The sequence below is a fragment of the Gorilla gorilla genome, chromosome 3, assembly GCF_029281585.2.
Source record: "Gorilla gorilla gorilla isolate KB3781 chromosome 3, NHGRI_mGorGor1-v2.1_pri, whole genome shotgun sequence".
Lineage (NCBI taxonomy): Eukaryota > Metazoa > Chordata > Mammalia > Primates > Hominidae > Gorilla > Gorilla gorilla.
In genome coordinates this window covers 120,130,850-120,149,409 of record NC_073227.2, presented here as the reverse complement: position 1 = coordinate 120,149,409, position 18,560 = coordinate 120,130,850, and the positions used below count along the sequence as shown (strand labels likewise).

Here is an 18,560-nt window from a genome sequence, read left to right as displayed (position 1 = left end):
GGAACAGCGCTTTCACTCAGGCCAAACCATGGCATGACTCCCCCTGCACTGGCTTTTCCTTGCAAAGATTACCTAGCAACATTCTTCAAGATAAGTAGCCCTGAGACCCAGCTCTCAGCCCCAACATCAGGACAAGGAAATCCCTGGGTGGGGCTGAAAGGAGAGCACAGGGTTGACTAATAGTAGTGTGACATGGGTTGAATTGTGTCCTGAAAGTTCTTATGTTGAAGTGCTAACCTCCCAGTACCTCAAAATGTGACCTTGTTTGGAGACAGGGTCTTTACCAAGTTAAAATGAGGTCATGGCTGGGTGTGGTGACTCACACCTGTAATCCCAGCACTTTGGGAGGCCAAGGCAGGCGGATCACTTGAGGTCAGGGGTTCGAGACCGGCCCGGCCAACATGGTGACACCCCGTCTCCATTAAAAACACAAAAATTAGCCTGGCATGGTGGCAGGCACCTATAATCCCAGCTACTCGGGAGGCTGAGGCAGGAGAATCACTTGAACCTGGGGGATGGAGGTTGCAGTGAGCCAAGATCATGCCATTGCACTCCAGCCTGGGTAACAGAGTGCAATTCCATCTCAAAAAAAAAAAAAAAAATGAGGTCATTAGGGTGGTCCCTAATTCAATATGACTGGTGTCCTCTTGTAAAAAGGGAAAATCAGGAGATAGACTTGCCTACGGGGAGAACAGCACATGAACATGACAGTCACTTCCAAGCCACAGGAAGAGGCCTGGAACAGATTCTCCCTCACGGCCCTCCGAAGGAACCAATCCTGTTGACACCTTGATTTCCGACTTTGAGCCTTCAGAACTGTGAGGCAATCAATTTCTTATAGTCAGCTGCCCAGGCTGTGGTTCTTTGTTATAGCAGCCCTAGCAAACTAATACAGTGTTGCTTTGTAATCAGAATTGGTTTTTAAAGTCCAAGTCAAAATACCATAAGAATAGGCTTTGACCAATTTCCTTCTCCTTTTTTTAGTCTCTCACATTCTTTTTCAAGTGTGGTACCTTTTCACGGCGAAACCTCTGTGCTATAATACTAAAGTCTATTGTCATGAGTGAAACGAAGCTGGATGGAAGGAATTATAGTATGAAGTAAATGCCACCAAGTACTGTTTCAGCATGACAAGTATCTGAAGAGCTAGGGAATGCTCAAGGAGATTAAAACTGATCTTTGTGTTTTAGAAAAGGTAATATATATCTATGGTAAAAAAAAAAAAAATTCAAATTGTCTGAAAGGAGACATAGCAAAACATGTTTTCTTCACCCTGGGCCCTCAGGCTCCCTGTTCCTTTCCTAGAGGACACCTTGGCAACCATTTTCCTGTGCTTTCTCTTAAGAGATAGTCTACACACTTAGAGGCATTGGATGTGTACCTCCACTCCTGATTCTACAAACATACGAGCATTATTTATTATTTTTATTTTCTAGGCATATTGCTCTGCACCATCTTTCTTTTCTCCAATAACAGGTCATTCACATTCTTTTAAATGATGTCATAGAGGCATGAAATGTGATGATTAGGATTGTGGCCCCGGGGGTTGCTTTGCCCGGGTCCAGGTGGTACGTCTTACTAGCTGTATGGCCTTGGACATGTTACTTAACCAATCTGAGCTTTGGTTCCTCATGTTTAAAATAGTATGACTAACAGGCATACGGCATAGGCCAGTTGTGAGTCCTGCACACATTAACATGGGTGAGATGTGCTCCATAAAGCCTGGCAACTAAAGCAGTGCTTAGTATGTGTTAATTGCTACCAGGAAGCCATTGAGATCCAAAAAGCCGTAACTCTCAATTTACCCTCTGTGGCATGATTTTCTTATTGCTCAAATAGAATTTTTGTTACTTTTTATTTAGATCAGATAACAGAAAGCTAGATAGCAGAGGCAGTTGCTGACTGCTAGGGACCACAGTTTAGGTCAGTGAAGATGAAAGAGAGACAGGCAATTATACAAATAATGTCAGTGTGATGAACTAAATGCTATTAAAGAGGTGTGTATAGTGTAAAAAAGCTTTGAGGAATAGCCCTATTCTGGCATTAAGGGATCTTGTTGTCACGAACCACACTGATATCCACTGAGACATCCCTGTGGCATAAAATTTTAGCCTGAGTAATAAAGAGTAAACGTAAGTGCACCTGTGGAAGGAAGTTTTTACATAGGTCTCCAAGATACCTATTTTCTAAATCTGCATTTCCTAATGCATGTTTCTTAGCATATTTTATCTTTGGGGCAGAGATGCTTTCATCCTATATTAGAAATATATTTGCTAGCTGAAAGCAATGGCATGAAACACATTTTGTAAGAATAAACATAGAGCTGTTTACCCAAAGCAGCTCCATTCATTGAACTGATTCCCAGACAAGTTCAAATCTGTTCACTACAAAATGCTTTCAAAGACCAATTGGAAGAATTATAAGTGAAGCAATAATAAAGTTCAAGTTCAACTGAAGCCAAAATTCTAATTCTTTTTGATAGGTGAAATTTCCACAAGGTTATAAAAACTTAGATATATTTTGCCAATAATTAACTTTATAATAAACATTTCAGCATAAGTTTCAGTTTGAGCCAGCAGATTGTTTATTTAAAGCAATACTTAATTTGTGAAATTCCAAGACATTTAAAGGATTTGGACATTCCTTTGGATTCTTTTCAATAGAATTGAAAGTTTGTGTTTAAAGCATTTATAGAATTCTTCTTACATCTAATTATATAGGCTGATAACAGTTGTTTATGTAAAGCAATATTTGATTTGCAAAATTCCAAAACATTTAAAGGATTTGGACATTCCTTTTGATTCTTTTCAATAGAATTGGAAGTTTGCATTTAAAGCATTTATAGAATTCTTTTGACATCTAATTATAGCCTGATAACAGTTTTTACTAATAATGTTTTAATGATAATTTAAAAAACAATAACTATATACCATAAATACATAAGAAATACTTGAGTATAATGCAAGAAGAATCACACTATGCTGCAGTCTGGAAAATTCTTGGAGACTGCAATTCCTTGGTGGCAGCTTTGCTTGAGTCAGTATTGCCTTTTCAGGAGTTTACAGACTCCAGGGCCTGGGCAAGCCCAGTATAGAGCTTTCCAGGCAGCCACCTACATTCCATGATGTCAATAGTGCAATAAGGATCCTCATTCCCCAAATAGCTTTTCCACAAAAACCTAAACTTCCCCTTTTAATTGAGTTAAGCATTCCTTTCCTGGAACATTCTGATGAGCATTTCTTCCAGGGGAGTGAATATATATCCTAATGACATTTTATATTCTTTGTAGAAATATGTCCATCTCTGATAAGGATGATTCAAGACTGTATCCATAAAAGTTAAAAATAGAGTTAAGTTGGTAGTTTTCCCATAATCAACCTTTTCTGCCTTCAATCATTGCTTCAAATCTGTGCAAGGCATTGTGCTAGGCAGGTCAAAGGGAACAAAAATGGAAAAGCCTCAGACTGGGTGACAAATAACCATTAACCTAGTCAGGAGAATAAGACAAGCATATTGCAAACTACTATATCCAAGAGAGAATAAAGTACCCAAGGGATGTTCTAAAAAAAAAGATTGAAATCAGGTTCCATGAATGAGCCAACATCTGTATAGACCTTGAAAGATAACCTGGTTTTTTTTTAAGGTTGTGTTACCTTTTATTCTGATTATAAAGCATATATAGTAAAAGTTAAAATATATACATGTAAAGAAGAGAAAGTATGTGTTTTTCAGAAGAGGAAAGATGTGTTTCAAATAAATAATCTCACTATTAAACAGAGAAATGCAGATTACAATAATAATGTGATATTTTTCTTTATCCACCAGATCGGTTATAATGAAAGAATTGGGTAGTATTAAGTATTGGAGAATTTGGGCAATGGCTGTTACTGTCCATTGTTGATAAGGGTCTAAGTTGGAGGGGAATTTAGCACATAGGGTGTAACTGAACCTCCACATATGACCAGTGATTCCTCTTCTAGTTTCCACCTAGTGAAACACCCATACATGAGCAGAAGAAAATATGAACAAGGGTGTTCACTGCAGAATTGTTTGTAAGAGTAAGAAATCTAGAGCCATCCTAAATGTCCATCGACACAGAGATGACAAATAAAGCAGAGTGCTAAAAGGATGAGATTATGTAAAAAGTTAACCAAAAGTGTTTGAAAAGCTGTGAGCATATTTTTGGTTGCCAGATAATGAGGGCAGGGAGTCGGGGTGCTATTGTTATTTTGTGAGAAGGTGCCAGGGATGCTTAACATCCTACAAATGATACAGTCTTGAAGAACCAAGAATTGTCTTGTTCATGATGTCGATTACACCCCACCCTGAGAATCACTGAAGATAGGTGTGTATACACACACACATCAAAGTTGATAGATCCCAACATATATTGTAAAGTTAGAAGACCTAGTTGCAGGCACCAAATGTTACCACTTGGTTTTAACACGTTCCCCTATAAAATATCAACAACAAAAATATGCTTACATATTAAGATATATAAAAACATAAGAGTTTAAAAAATATATACCAAATTCATAAGTATGATTTTCTTTGTAGAAGGAACCAGAATTTGTTCAAAGGAGACTTTAGCTTGATCAGATTTTTCTAATTTAGCTTGTTCTAATGAAAAAAATAGATTTCTATATTAGTTAGTTACAAATTTAATTAGAAAAAAAGAAAATAGCTAATTTCTTACTTAATCCAACTTCCAGAGATAACCTTATTAATAATTTGCCGTATTCTTTCATTTATTCAACTACTGCTTATTGAGTACTTGGACTGGCCTAGGCACTTAGGTGAAGATTGAGAGAGAGAGAGAAAGAGAAAGAGAGAGAGAGAAAGAGAGAGTTTGGCTTTTTCCCATTAAAAGTCTGGTGGGGTTTGGATCCGCAGTTGTTCAGGGAGATATAACATGGGAGGGAATAGCAGCAGCAAAGGCCTAGAAGTGAGAGAATGCCAGGTGTGTATGAGAATCAGAATATCATGCAGTCATGTGAGAATTCAAAGTGAGTGATGAAGGACAGCAGTCGGGAATGGTGAGAGATGAAGGTGGAGGATATTGAGGCTGTATATGTGGCACTGAATACTGACAGTTCCTTGTCTGATGTTTATAGAGCTGCCTGTGGCTTAATATGCATGTCCAATAGCTCATTACATAAAATCTAATTGCATGGACCTTACAGTTTCTATAATTAGATCTACATTCGATTTTTTTTTTTTTTCCTAGATAGAGTCTTGCTCTGTCGCCCAGGCTGGAGTGCAGTGGTATGATCTTGGCTCACTGCAACCTCTGCCTCCTGGGTTCAAGCAATTCTCGTGCCTCAGCCTTCCTAGTAGCTGAGACTACAGGCATGTGCCACCATGCCTGGGTAATTTTTGTATTTTTAGTAGAGATGAGGTTTCACCATGTTGACCAGACTGGTCTTGAGCTCCCAACCTCAGGTCATCTCCCGGCCTTGGCCTCCCAAAGTGCTAGGATTACAGGCGTGAGCCACTGTGCCAGGCCAGAACTATATTCAATTTTAAAAAATTTGAATATTCCAGTTATTAGGGATAAGAGGCAGATTTCAATGGTCTTGAAGCTTATAAAATCTGGAGGTCTTTTTAAGATAAATTATGCAAAATTACAAAAAAGAAAGGAATATTTATTTAAAATGAGAAATCGCAAATTACAAATTTTAAAAACTGAAAAATATCACAAACGTCACAACACAGAGAAAATAACGTATTTATATTAATTAACTGTTGAATCAAACCTTATAATTTTTTTCTCTATATTTTTGCTGTCTGGTATTTGATTGTCTCTTCATGTAATAATTTAATAATATAATTTTCTATAGGGGGAATGGAATGATAATTCAGTCTTTCATCTAGAACACTTAAAAAAAATTCTTGATAGTATAGAAAAGCTATTTTCAGCTTCTCAATGTGATTAGTAATGAAGTTTTTATAACTGTTGGTGAGGAGAGGTCATGCGTTTGTCTCTGGTCATTCCCTCAGGTAGTCTATCTGCTCCAACAATTTTTACCTTATTCACTATGTGACCCCCTGGCAAGTAGCAACCTCAGTTTTCTCATCCATCAAGGTGACTAGTAAGAATGCCTAGGAAAAAAACTTTCTTTTTTTTTTTTGAGACGGAGTTTCACTCTTGTCACCCAGGCTGGAGTGCAATGGTGTGATCTCGGCTCACTGCAACCTCCACCTCCCGGGTTCAAGCAATTCTCCTGCCTCAGCCTTCTGAGTAGGTGGGACTACAGGTGTGCACCACCACACCTGGCAAATTTTTGTATTTTTAATAGAGACAGGGTTTCACCATATTGGCCAGGCTGGTCTCAAACTCCTGACCTCAGGTGATCTGCCAACCTCAGCCTCCCAAAGTGTTGGGATTGCAGGCATGAGTCACTGTGCCTGGCCAGAGAACCTTCTTATTTTCATGTATTGGAAAAATTTTCATCTTTCATAATTTTTTTATGCAATTCTTTAACTTTTACAGAAAAAAACAAACTAGATTTGCTAAATTAAACAATGTATTATGAATATGCTAGACATTTGCAAAGTGGTAGGAACACACTGTTATGCAGTTGGGAATAGGTTCATTTTTTGAAACTGAAAAAAAAATTCTTCTAGTCTCATTTTCCCTGAAGAAGCAAAAAAGAGCAAGAAACTCCTATTAGAAAGAATGTTAATAGTCTCCATTTTCCCCAAGGCCCACACATTGCCATAATTATGTCTCAAGTCTGATAAAGTCAACAGAGAAAAGACTAATCAAGCTCCAAAAGAATATTTGTACTGGGTTTATAAGATTATGAAAACCAGCAATTCAACTTGAAGGAAACAGTGATATTATCCTTTCCATGATACAGTAAAAACCTAGAACACCCGCCCACTAAAGAATTTTCATAGCTGCCTCTTAGTAAGATACAGAAAATAAACTCAGCCACAGAGAATGTGGACAGGCTGGATCCAGAAAGCTGGCCTCAGTTCAGCTTCCTTTCCTTTCATTCTGGGGCCTCTTTGAGCTAGAATCTTCTGGAAAATTGCTCCAGAATAGTGGAACCTTCATAGTTTCTTATCCCATTGGGTTTTACTGTTTTAATTTACTAATCTAACTTTATACCTCATTTGTTCTGTTCTTTAAAGGAGAGGCTTTTAAATTTTTTGAATTGACTCACGGTACAAAATACATTTTATATCACTCTGTGTATATATAAACATACATATGTCACAAAGACTCACAAAAAACAAAAAGTTACAGGACGTAACACCTATCTTTCTATAGGCTATTAACTTGAATATATTCTTTTCTCTTTATTTTGAACGAATATTGATGTGACCCATTAAATTCACTTTAAGCCTACTAACGGGTTGTACTTGGTGTTTAAACCACAGTGCAAAGCTTTGCTACTCAAAGTATGGACCAACAGCATCAGCATCACCTGGGATCTTGTCAGAAATGCACAACAGCAGTGTTTGAATAATTTCTAAACTCTATAGTACTCTTATCCAATCTTTGCCTACATATTGCTAATGATGGGGAACTCAGTACTTGTATAGACAAGCTCAATCCATATGTTCATGATTCATGGTTAGAAAACTCTTGGGCTACAATGAATTGCCATTTTTTTGCTGTGTAGATGGCTTTCAGCAGATGGTTTCAGAGCTACTTCTTGGAGTTACATAGATGATACTTATAGAAAGAGTTGAAAGCATTTAGAATGCACCTTCTTCTCTTTCCATCATCTTCAGCTTTTCCTTTTATGACAGGCTTTCAGTTCCTTTATCATCCAGGGACCTTATCACCCAGAGAACTCATCTCATCTGAAAACCTTTCAAACTTAAAAAATCTGTCTTAACGTTAAACTCTGACCTGCAAAACAAAGCAGCACAGGAGCTCCCTTATTCTGGCTGCTGGGCACACATAAGGCAGCCCGAGAATGCATTAGTTTCTTCACAATTGCATCACATAGCTGATTCACACTGGACTTACTGTTGATTAAAACTTCCAATTAGGTCATTTCCTTCATCTGCACTTATAAGTGTGATGGTGTTTTTTTTTTTTTTTTTTTTTTTTTTTTGAGACGTAGTCTGACTCTGTTGCCCAGGCTGGAGTGCAGTGGCTCGATCTCGGCTCACTGCAAGCTCTGCCTCCCGGGTTCACGCCATTCTCCTGCCTCAGCCTCCCGAGTAGCTGGGACTACAAGTGCCTGCCACCACACCTGGCTAATTTTTGTATTTTTAGTAGAGATGGGGTTTCACCTTGTTAGCCAGGATGGTCTTGATCTCCTGACCTCGTGATCCGCCTGCCTCAGCCTCCCAAAGTGCTGAGATTACAGACCGCGCCCAGCCAAGAGTGATGGTTTTAAAATCAGGTGCAATAAGAAACTTTTTACTACTAGGAAATGTCAAGTGAAAAGAGTTGCTAATGAGCAGCCAACATGGACCACACACAACCTCAGGCCCCTCCCTCAACCTGCTAAGTCCCACGTGATTGTTATGCACTTTAGAGTTTGAGGAGCATGTATGGGAAGGACTCTTGGGCCTGAAAACTTTAATTCACTTCAATAATGTGAACAGTTTGAGTTCACAGAATTTGGCATTTGAAGAGAAGGGCAAAGCAAAGTACTAAGTGACTTTTCAGTACCAACAGAATGGAAAAGAGAAGGATCTGCAGGTTAACAAAGAAGAATCACCAAATAGCTGCTACCTTAGTGATATGGACAGTAAATATTATAGCATAGGAAGGGGAGCTCACAGTGGGCTGGAATGATCAGGGAAAACTTCATGGAGCGGGAAAATGATAAACTGCAGTATGAAGAATGAATATAGGATTCATTAGGCAGTGAGAGGCATTCTGAGAGGAGAAATGACATAAGCAAAGGCACTGGAGTGGACATGTGCTTGGTGTGTATGGGCAACCAAATGCCTAGCTGGAGCACAGGGTCCCTGTTGGGAAGTGATGCAAAATAACTCTGGAAGAACTGGTGGACACAGAAAGCAATCTTGCACTTTAAAACACATGCCACACATCCATTTAGATAGTATATTTCTTGATGACAAAATGTCTTAGTAACTCATTTCTACAGATTATTCACATATTTAATGATATATTTTTCCCTGCCTGGAAAAGATACATGAAATAGAACCTCAATTCTGTTTCATCAGAGTTATAAAGAGGACATATATTTCAACGCAAAGTGGGAAAAAAACTCCTGATTGTGTTAAAACAGCCAAAATGCCCTGGAGTTGAACAGCCAACAAAAGCATTCTTCTTTAGAAAATTTTCTCTTATTTCATTTTCAAAGTTGTTCTCACTTTTATATGACACTGACACCCCTCTGAACTATCTAGACCAAAGATGACAAATGCATAACATATGTGCCACACCCCTTCTCTAAGTTCATACATGGCACAGTTAATTGATGTGTCTTTCTTGCTGAGCCTATACTTAGCCTCACAATCTTTCTGAACACAACGGTGATAGAACAAAGATGAATCTATTAGGCGTTCACACTCTAAGGGTTAATCTGTTCTTACCACTTGAACTATTCCATGGGATTGCTTGGCTGCTGATTTCATTCATGCTCATTTGTTCATAGGGTCGGTGCTAGATACTTTGATTTTGTGAAAGGTAAAGTGTTTGGCCCTCTATGCCATTAGAAATCATGGGTTTAGGGTGTCTTATGTAACTCAAGAGCTACCAGTGCTGTAATTTATATTAGAATCAGGTTGTGACATATCTAAGAAAGATGGTGTTGCCCACACAAGCCCGTTAAGTCACATGTTCACAAGTGTGGGCTTATTTTTCCATTGATAATAGCAATGGAACCTGTTCAAATAGAGAGAATCAAGCCGAAGCCTTATAAAGGATTTTGGAAGTTCTTACATGGTCTCAGACAGGTGTAGTGTGATATACAGGGGAGGCCAAAGAAAGATTCTCTAGAGTCTCTCCAATAGAGAGGTTTCTGTGATGGAACCAGCAGGGCTGTATCTTTCAAAATTGCTTTTCTAAATGCCCATGTTTACATGAGCTAAGAGCAGAGCTAAATGGTGAGACCAGCTGCCCCGGGCTTTAGAAAACAGACCTGAGTGATGACAGAGGCGGAGCATGCAAATATCTCATTGATCTGTGAGTTAAAGGCAGGCCCCAAGTTTTTTGGTGGGAGTCAAGGCTCAGCTAATGGAAATCAAAACTGAAAGGGAGGAGAGAATTCTGTAGGAGTTTGAGATCAGGATGAACCTGTTCTTGAAGAAGTCTGAGAAATGATGCAAGAAGCTCTGGAAGATGAAAACACAGAGACAGACAGAGATGGAGACTCAGAGATTCAGAGGCAGAGTGGCACAAAGTCTCAGAGACACAAAAGTCAAAGAGCTGCAGACAGACGGATAGAAAGATAGAGACACAAAACTCAAGAGACCAAGATAGACTCGCCAGCTCACACAGATAGCCAGAAGCACATGGGGACAGAGACTTAGGGAATGCACATGCAGACCCAAAGAATGATCCAGGAGACAGGGGCAGAGAAAACAATGAAAGATAAAGATGTCTTTAAAGATAAAGAAAAATCCACAGAGCCTGACTCAGAGATGGACCAACATACGCAGGGAAGTCAGACTTGGACAGACCTGAGGGACAGAGCCACTACTTGCGGGAGGGGTGGAAACTGCATCTCACTGTACTGAGATCCTTCTGTTCGGTCCCCAGGGAAGCCTTCACAGTACAGGAATGGCTGCAAGACCAAAAAAGCACCACTGCTCTCCAGTAACTGAGGCTCAGGGAACATTTTATTTGGATTGGAAAAAACCTTGAAAAGGCCTAGAATGACTAGGCAGGGAATGAAAATCAGAGGTTCTCTTAAGAGGGCTCATCTTCAAGTAAAATCAAGCTTGGCTCTGGGCTTACTATGGTTACTCTTGTAACTTATCCCTCACAAAGTGCTGGTTCAGGGTAATTGTCTTCAAACTGTGGTCGCCATTGACAACCTACCATTGCGGGCTAGTGTAGGAGACAGACAGGGTCACTTTCAGGAAGCTTCAGCTATAGGAAAGAGCTATAAGAACATTGGGGTCTGTAAAAAAAAATACAGGCAGATTCTTGTTTCATTAGTTATCTCTTCTCTATTCCATGGTTTAGGCGATACCTCTAACCAACGTCAGTTTATTCCACCAGTAAAAACCACTGGGCATAAGGGGACTGAGTGAGTCTGAAAGTGATGAATGCAAGTACATCATCAGCGCTGGTGCAGTGGAAAGCTCACTGGCTTAAGTCAGGAGGCTTGAGTTCTGGTCTTGGCCTTTACTCAACTTGGGGCAATTCAACATTTAAACATCTGCTCTTTATCAAGTGGTATGCTCAGATGGAGAAGGCAAAGATGAATAACCCACTGTCCTGCTCCTAAGGAGTTCACCATTAAAAGGAGTTTACTGTGCTCTAGCCTAAAGCAGGTGGCTAAACCTCTTAGTACCTCAGGACTGACATCTGCAAAATGGTTTCAAGAGTATCTGGTGAATCCACCCAAACATGCAATCAACTTGTATAAGTCAGAACTCTAGGAGCAGTAACATGAAACCCAGGAAAATTTAGAAATTTATACTGATAAAGCAAACAATGAGTTATAATATATTTGTGAGACATTAAGGTGTTCAAAATTTCTTTGATACCATTTTGAAAACGTACACAAAAGCAGAACTAGTTTTGTTTGGACATGAGTCGCTTATTTTGCTTAGCTCAATGGAATTGCTGGATTCTACCCTTGTTCCTTCCTGACTATTCCCGGGTTAGCACTCTAGTTTCCTACTCACCAATCTGAAAACTGCCTCACTAACCCACTGTTTTGGCTCTAGCCCCATTGCCACCCATCATGCTGAACTATCAGATTAATCTACCTAAAAACAAAACATGATGACTATGTAATTCCACATTCCTATGAACCTTCAGTGAGTCCACATTGTTCATTGACCAAATCTATTTTAGGCCCTCCGGAATCTAGATCAACCTAAATATCCATGCTTTCAGAGGGAAGCAAGAGCCTACTTTGAGACAGATCAAGAAGGAGATGATGGAAAAATATCCTACCAAAAAGCAAAAGCAAAATTATACATATAATATGATTACAATTCAATCTCTATATATGTTTGTTTGTGTGTACAGAAAAACATTTCTTAAAAACTGGAATTGAGATGAACAATGTCATTTTAGGCAGTAGTACATGGCTGACATTTTAGTGCTTTTCTTTATATTTTGATGCTTCTCTTCATCTCTCTAATTTTTGATAATTAATATATATTACTATTATTTTCAACTATTTATTATAAATAAATTCAGATATACTGGAAAGTAGAAAAATAGCATCAATGTTACTGCATTTAAATAATACCCATATTTCAGGTAGAATAATTTTTAACCTTTTGCCACATTTTTAATACAACGTTTAATTTTGACTCTTTCGATGAACAGTTTTAAAGTAAATTACAGATATCCTGACACTTTAACCCTAAATAATTCAACATGCATCTCTCAAAAGTGACATTCTTTTACATAATCATCATACTGTCCTCAAAACAAGTGATTACTCTTACACTTTTTAAAGTTATAAACATTTTTTAAACAAAGAAGGTCTAACAACAGATAATGGGGGCAGGTGCTAGTGGGCAGGGTCAGGGGAAGCATGACCATAAAGAAACAAGTGGTGAGCAACGAACACCGATAAGGCCCAGCAGTGTTCACTGTGCTCTTGGTAGAGGCAGGCCTCTATCAGGCAGTAGGACACAGAGGTCGATGGGCTCAGAATAGGAATTTATTCTCTACGGGAGTTGGTAGGAGCCAGAAATTAATGCAGGTTTTAACAAAATGTCTAAGAGTATGGTCATGAAACAGAAGTACAAGAGAAAAGCCAAGTTGAAGCTTCTCATAGGATGAGACGGATAGAGGTGGAGACCAGAACAAGACCGCCGGAATGCTGACAAACCAGATGGGTCTTGGGGACTGGGTGGGTCTGAGTTCATGTGAGCTTTCTCAATTCTGAATCCTTGCATATTTTGCTACCATCACTCCTTTATTCATGACATTTTCTCTGTAGAAAATTTCACCTTTTCTAACTTCAACTGACAAAAATCATATCAGCTCCAAGGCCATCTTCTCCACTTCTACTGTGGAGAAGATAGCCTTCCATAGGAGGTTGTTTTATCTAGACACTGTCACAGCCCTCAGCCCACAGAACACTGCATTCTAACTCTACATGCATATGAATCCTCCATCTCTGCACAGCCATGCCTTCTTTATTGTAGTCTCCTCTATGCTGCCTTGCCTGGCGTCATCATTCAACAGATAGATCTATGACCCAGTAGAAGAGTGAATGAATGAAACAAAGTGACTCCCCCCAACATGGACAGTCTGTGGGACAGATTTCCACTTGTAAGTAGAAGGAAGTCACCCTTCGGAGGAACAGAAAAACACCACAACTGAAGAGGAAATTCACTTGAGTTATGAAGAGATGGAACTGTACACTAGTTACATACTAATTATACAACCACAGAAGAACCACCTTCCGTTTTTAGAATCCAAGATTACAGAGCTGTGCACAGAAGAGGAACAAGCTGTATTGCTGTAGTTGGTGTCACACCTCTGTAAACAGGTTCCACTGAAATTTTGACTTTACGTTTCTTAGCTGAATAAATTTTTCTAGTCCTGAAAATGAATTCTACACAAAATTCAATAACGTTCTGATTAACTAGAATGCTGGCCTGGCTTTGTGTACATGTGCATGTATATTATGTGAGAAATAGAAAGAATAATGTCTTTTATAGTAAACTTTGTTATAATCACAGAACTTTCTTTGCTTCTCTCAGTTCATATTAAGCACTATGAACATGTACTAGTATAATAAGATGAGAGAAATTTGATGAAAACCAGGAGGTTACGTCAGCAGTCAAGCATGAGGCTCTGGAGCAAAACTCTTGATTTGAAGGTATGTTAGAATGGAAACTTGAGCATGTGATTAAAACTCTGTTCTTTACTTTTCTCATCTATAAATGGGGACAACATTAGTAATAATACCCACCTCACAGCAATGTGTAAATTAAACAAGTTCACATGGGCAAAGGGCTTAAACTAGTGCTTGGCACATGGTAAGCATCCAATAATTACTAATTGCCATGATTAGAATACATACCTTTGACCAGTGGGCTCTACAAAGCAGCACCATGCAGTGGAAAGCTCTGGGTTACGTTCCTAGGTGTGTCTCTCAGCTCCACTACTTACAAAGTCTGTGACCTGGATTGTATACTTAGCTTATTGAAGTCACCTTTTGCATCTATGAAATGAGTATGGTGATATCGTATTGAAAGTGTTATTGTGAAGCCTAAATGGCATTATGCACGTGAATGGTATGGTGCTGATGCATAGTAGGTGGTCAGTAAATTAGGACTATCACAGCAGGGAAACAACCTGGTTTGTGAAGTCAGCACGGGTTTTGAACACAGACACTCAGAGACTGTAGGCAACCTGATTTTTCTGCTCTTGAGTCTCTTCCTGTGTAAAGCTGGAATACCAGTGCCTTTCAAAGACCAGAGCTGGTGTCTACAAAATGCCTGCCTTATAATACGGACTCATTTTGTTTATTATCATTTATTCCTTGGGTCAGCAAACCACCAGCTGAAGGTTAATTCCTGTCAGACACCTGTTTTAGTATGGACTGGGAGCCAAGAATGGCTGTACATTTTGAAATGCTTGAGGGAAATAGAAAAATATTCATAAAAATTATATGAAATTCACATTTCAGTGTATAAATAACATTTTGTTTGAACACCATCACGGTCATTTGGTTCTGTGTTCTCTGGTAGTTTTTGCACAATGGCAGATGTGAGTAGTTGAGGTAGAGACTGTAAGGCCTGCAAAGCCTAAAACATTCATTACCCAGCCCTTTATAAAAAAAAGGTTTGCTGCTCCATGATCTACTCTAACCTTCTCTTATATGTGAAGAATTAGTTATCAATTTATTTAAATATTCAGAGCTTGGAATCTAGTTCTTTGGCACTGGCCAATCCAGCCAAACACTGGCACTTTCTTATACAACTTTCGATTTGAGAAAGTATATAAAAAGGAGAACGTTTATTATGTTTCTCACTTGGAGTTACGACTGACTAGATCATTTGAATATTTAATTTTAAAGTATGCTAAAACACTTTCATTTTATTTCTTTTGTGTTTATACATATATATAGCTATATGTAGAAATAGTATAGTAACCTTTGTTAAAGCCAAAGAATTGCTGGAATTTTCAGTAATTTAACTAGCTATTCTTTACCAGTTTGTTACTTAGGTGATATCTCCAGTATTTGTTACTTGTTTTATTTTGCCATATTTTCATTTTGCAAGCAGCAAACAGCCTGACCCATCTCCTTGTTCGTGGTCCACCTCCTTCCTCTCCCCTGATTCTCCACACCCTCACTTCTTGCCCTCCCCACACCTCTCTTCCCCCTAAGCCCATACCCTTCCCTGAGAAGTGTAAGCGAAGCTGAGCAACAATTTAAGATGGTTTTATTTCTCCTTTGCTTCTGGACACATTAATGTATTTTAGATGAAAGAAAATTAATGATTTTAGGCTGACACTCTATAAATGAGACATGGAAAAGCACTGTGTTGCTTGATTTAGGTATTTTAGAAAATAATAAACCTGTACTCTGAGCAAGTTGTATATGTTCTAGAAAGGCAAGTGATGGATTTGCTGCAGTTCAGGGCTCAATTTACAGGATTTACATATTCCAGAGCCTGAAAAAAACAGAGGCCCAAGAACAAAGACTTCTGCTATTTCTGTAATTTAACCACTAACTTATCTGTTTATGTCTATCAAAAACATAAACGTAAGGATTTATCTAACTACTCAAATAACCTCTTAAAAATAATTGAAAAATTAAGTCATTAAACCCAGCTACCTTTTATCTATCAATTACATTAAATCATTTTGTTTTTAAGGAGGTCTTTGGAAACTAAATTAATCAGAAGGTTTGGTAGAGATTCTATCTCGCCAGTGGTTAAAGGTTCAAAGAAAAAGTCAGTATAATGTTTGAGTTATGTTCAGTATTCTGGCAGAGGCAACAAGTCATTGTCAAGAGTTCTGAAATTGTTATCTATAAAAAATGTATCAGTGAGGTGCTGCAGGAGCAAGTACTGGCACAAGTTGATTATTAAATACTCAATTCGATGATGCTAAATTGTTGGCAGCTTTAAATTGTCTATAGTGGGAGTATTTATACCAGCGAATTAGGCAAATTCTTGAAATCAGGGCTTTCTCCACACCCCAACTCTTCCCAGGTGTTTTTCCAGCACACTATTGAGTATGCTTAAATAAGCCATACATCTGAGGGTTCTTTTTGGGAGAATGGAAATGTCCTAAAACTGATTTATAGTGATGGTTGTATCACTCTGTAAAGTTAGTCAAAAGTATTGAATTGTACACTTGAAATGGGTATATTTTATGATATGTAAAATGACCTCAATAAAGTTGCTAATCAAAATGCCCCTAAACCAACAAACAAAATATCAACATTTATTAGTAATTTTAAGATTCAAGTACACACCCAACAGACTTAAAATGAAAAAGAAGACCACATTTACCTAATGCATTTGGTAGATACATATTCTATGCAGTGATCATCAACCTAGGGTCTCACTTTGGAATTACTTGGAGAGTTTGACAAGAAAACACCCACTCCCAGAGATACTGAAATCATTTGTCAAGTCTGTGGTTTGGGTGTCAAGTTGTTCCAGAGCACAGCCAAGGTCAAGAACCAGGACTGTAGAGCAGTTTTCCCAGATAACTGCAGGTTGCCCATTGCTATAGAAATCATCCTCATGTTTATTAATTATTCACGCCTTCTGAAATAGGGAAATCTGGACATGAATGTACCCTTTTTTTTTTTTTTGCAGGGAAGTGGTGTGACTTGGTTTTGTATTCAATGTCTATTCTTTGCACATGGAGGAAAGACACAGTCCTATTCCACCCGTGGGGTTCACCTGTAGTTGCTTCTTGCTGTTGACATCATGGTGGGGCACAGAGACAGCATCTAATTCATCTTTGTCATCTAAGTGTGTTCCCACAGTACTCAACCATAGACTCTGGGTTCTAGGATTGTTTGTCTAACTGAAGGACCAGAATTGAATATATTCCTCTATCTCCTCCTTTGGGGTTTTCTATTACAGTGGGCTGGGAATACGGTTAACAGAACATGTAAAGCATTGTAACTTAATAGTTCAATAAGGCACTGAGGGCCACAGTTCAGCTTTAGCTTTTGGACTTGGTGACACCTGTGCTGGATGCTCACAGAAGGGCCTTTTACCTCTTCTGTTTGGGGATTCAATCTAGAGGGATAGAGAGATTCTAGAGCTCTGGCTTCCTAATAAGGGGAGTTTTCTTTAATGAAAATTCCAGGTGTTTTATCTGATTTGCCAAATGAAAGTAGAGTTCAATTCCAAGACCTCAGTTTTATAATCTAAAGACAGGAATTATTGATAAACTTCTACAGTAATACAACATAAAAAGATACAATCTCTGCAGCCTTAACACAGAGAGATTTCAACTCTATTTTGGTTTTTCTTTGGTTTAGGACATAGCCTGTGGTAGGTTGGATGCCCAGCTTTGCTATGTAATTGATGTGTGACTAGCAAGCAAGTTACTCAAACCTGTTTGGTGCTTGTTTTCATCCTTTGTAAGATGAAGATGACAACAGCTCCTATGTCATTGGATTGCTATGAAGATTTAGAGCTATTTGTCCAGGCAGAAGGTAAAGGTTTTGCCTCTCCTCATGCACAGGTGTCAAAGCCACCTTCATTGGGATATTCCCAGTGCATTAGGCAGTTTCTCTGGGAAATCCCCAATTCCTCTCTTGTGTAATACTGGTTTCTTATTAAATACCCGGATGAGTTGTCATCTGGGTCCCTTCTTAAAGACAGAGCTCCAATGACTCCACCTACCTATACTTACCTGTTTGAAGCAGAAATTTTATCCTCTTCCTGGATTGTTGGTACCGAAAGGCTCAAAGTTGGCTCTCTGGACATACATACGATATCAAAGCTCACAAATGCAGTATCAGGAGAAAGAAACATACAAGCGAGACTATTGCAGGAACTTCCTCATTCTCTGTCTTTTGAAAAAGTCCCTCTCCCTTACAGTAGGATAGGCTTTCTGTTTATATTACCAGAAACACAGTCCTTTTACTGTCCCTGGGTCAGTGCTAGAAACTCTTGAACAGCGCATTTATTCATAAACCAGAGCAACATCAAGGAAGCCAGGCAACATCACCTCTATATCCCAATTCTGTCCCTCTTCTCAAAGAATGTCCAACATTTGATTTTTTTCCCTATTTTCTCAACCTACTTGTTTTCACATCTAGAAAAATAATGCCTGCTTTTCCAATGGAATTAGCCCCAAACAAGAAGATACTTAACAGATACAAGTGAATAAAGTGGAAAAAAATAAATGGTTGAGGTGGCAGAGGGCAACAAGGCACTGAAGACAGTCATTAATCAAAGCATGCAGGTGGGAGTGCGGAGTCAATGTCCACCCA

The 18,560-nt window shown here is 38.7% G+C and overlaps 1 protein-coding gene and 1 long non-coding RNA gene across 2 annotated transcripts in view; one reads left to right on the top strand and one right to left on the bottom strand.

The window, feature by feature from the left end:
- The window catches only part of DAPP1 (dual adaptor of phosphotyrosine and 3-phosphoinositides 1), a 53,805-nt gene that overhangs the window by 35,000 nt on the left and 245 nt on the right, over nucleotides 1-18,560 (bottom strand). The window lies entirely within an intron of this gene.
- On the top strand, nucleotides 294-17,077 carry LOC129533080 (uncharacterized). Its single transcript, XR_008679109.2, has 3 exons — nucleotides 294-1,195; nucleotides 13,846-13,964; nucleotides 16,924-17,077. It is a non-coding gene; the product is annotated as an uncharacterized lncRNA (long non-coding RNA).